The sequence below is a fragment of the Microtus ochrogaster genome, chromosome 4, assembly GCF_000317375.1.
Source record: "Microtus ochrogaster isolate Prairie Vole_2 chromosome 4, MicOch1.0, whole genome shotgun sequence".
In the NCBI taxonomy this organism is placed as follows: Eukaryota; Metazoa; Chordata; class Mammalia; order Rodentia; family Cricetidae; genus Microtus; species Microtus ochrogaster.
In genome coordinates this window covers 65139808-65142154 of record NC_022011.1, presented here as the reverse complement: position 1 = coordinate 65142154, position 2347 = coordinate 65139808, and positions in this window count along the sequence as shown.

The following is a 2347-nucleotide window of genomic DNA, read 5'->3' as shown; positions in this document are numbered from 1 at the left end:
ACCAGCCTGGTCTACAAGAGCTAGTTCCAGGACAGGCTCCAAAGCCACAGAGAAACCCTGTCTCGAAAAACCAAAAAAAAAAAAATAAAATAAAAAAATAAAACTAACAAAAGTATGGCCCAGCTTCCCAGGATCAATCTAACTTGAATGAAAATGACCAAAATAATAGGTGAAGATCTGGGAAAATCACTATGCCTTCCAACTTCTCAAACTCTCCTCCGCAAAATGCAAGACATTTAGGTCTCATGTCTGGTCACAGTCACTGCTGCTGTTGGTTGACAAGGACTCTATGTAGCTGTTGCTTCTCTCTCTTGTTGGTCTTTCTTTGGTACTTACATTTTCTATTTTTTTTGAAATATTTTTAGATTTTATTTACTTTATTTTTGGGTATTTTGGGTATTTTTTATGGGTAATATTTATGGGTATTTTGCCTCATGTATGCCTGTGCACCATGACATGCAGTGCCTTGAAAAGCCAGAAGAGAGCATCGCATCCCCTGGAATTTGGATAACAGATAGCTGGAAGCCACCATGTGGGTGCTGGGAATCGAACCTGGGTCCTCTGCAAGAACAATAAGCAGACTGGCTGGTGATGGCATACACCTTTAATTCCAACACTCTAGAGGCAGAGGCAGGTGGATCTCTGTGAGTTTGAGATCAGCCTGGTCTACAGAGCAAGTTCCAGGACAGCCAGGGTTACACAGAATAACCTTGTCTCAAAACAAACAAACAAACAAACAAAACAAAAAGGGAGCAGTAAGCAGTCTGTTCCATTTCTCCAATCCCAGCTTCTCTGCTACTCTTGGTGCCACCCAATCTGGTTTCAGTTTTGTTTGTTTTGCTTGAGACAGGGTCTCACTGTGTAGCTCTGACTGGCCTAGAACTCAGTCATGTAGACCAGGCTGGCTTCAGACTCACAGAAATCCACTTGCCCCTGCCTCCCAAGTGGTGGGATTAAAGGCATGCACCACCATGCCCAGCTAATATTGTCATGCCCTCATGCCCATCCGGTTTCATTTGCTGTATCACAGCCATCGTTTCTACCAGACTTTCCTAGCCTCTTCAGTGATTTTTTTTTTTTTTTTTTTTTTTTTTTTTGGTGAGGGGAGCAACCTTCTAGACTTGCTTTAGTATAAAGTTAGCTTTACGTTCTGGAAAAATTTTTTTGTTGTTTTTGTTTTGTTTTTGAGACAGGCTGGCTGTCCTGGAACTCCCTCTGTAGACCAGGCTGGCCTCGAACTCACAGAGATCTGTCCGCCTCTGCCTCCATAGTGCTGGGAGTAAAGGTGTGTGCCACCAAGCCCAGCCTGGAGACATCTTTTTAATGGACAGCATATGCTTTATCCTGGTTTCTTTCCTTGAAGGGAGTGTCTATGGGGTAGAGAATTTACCGGACCCTATACCTATAGTTATCATAATTTGAAAATTTAAACTCTGTGCCCCGACAAATGAGAGACAAAGTCCACTGATTAGTTAGAGTTTAAATTTGGTGCCCATGTGGGAGAGGCTATAAGGAACAAAGATGGTCCATGAGAATTGTAGCTGTCTCTGGAAAGTGCAATTCCGTGAATATTTTTAGTTTGTGGTTTAGGAAGCAAGCACAGCCTAACGTCCACCCTGCAGCAGGAGTGTCACAGCCTCCTCCTCTGTACTGTCGCTTTGCTCGCTCACGCCGTTTCAACATCTCTCTCAAATATCTCATCTCCCCATTTATCAACCTCCCCCACCACGGGCAAGCATCTGCAAAATGCTCCAAGGACAGCAGGGTATGGGCGGTCAAGTTGTTTTATATGAAAACTCCATGCATTTCTCTGATGGAGCAACTCAATCTGAGACAGAATTTCTTTCCTCCCTCTTTTAACAGGCGGCAGAACATAAAGATTTTCTTACTTCTTAAATACAGTATTTGACAACCTTATCCCTCCTCTGTCATTAAGGAAATAGGAAACACTGACTAAGTCTGGCATTCTGGGAACACATAGAATCCCAGTATTCGGAATCCCGAGTTCAAGGCAAGCACGAGCAATGTAAGCTAGACTCTGCCACAAGCAATGCCTAAGGATGTGGGTTCTGGTTTTGCCTGTGCTCAGTTCCGCTGTGGAAGAAATGATGAATAAGGTTATATATGGAAGAGTAGGTGGATAATTGGGGCTAGGAAGGGAGAGAGAAGGAGTGTTACCAACGAACTTAATATGGAAACTGCCTAAGAAATGCTCGGCTCCAGGTCACACTACCCAGAGCTTCCTTTTGGGGAGCGAAGAGAAGATGCAATAGCAAAATGTCCTCCCAGGGCCAGGAGACTTCACCAGTCAAGACCTTTTGTACCTGCCATGGAACGGCAAAACCCA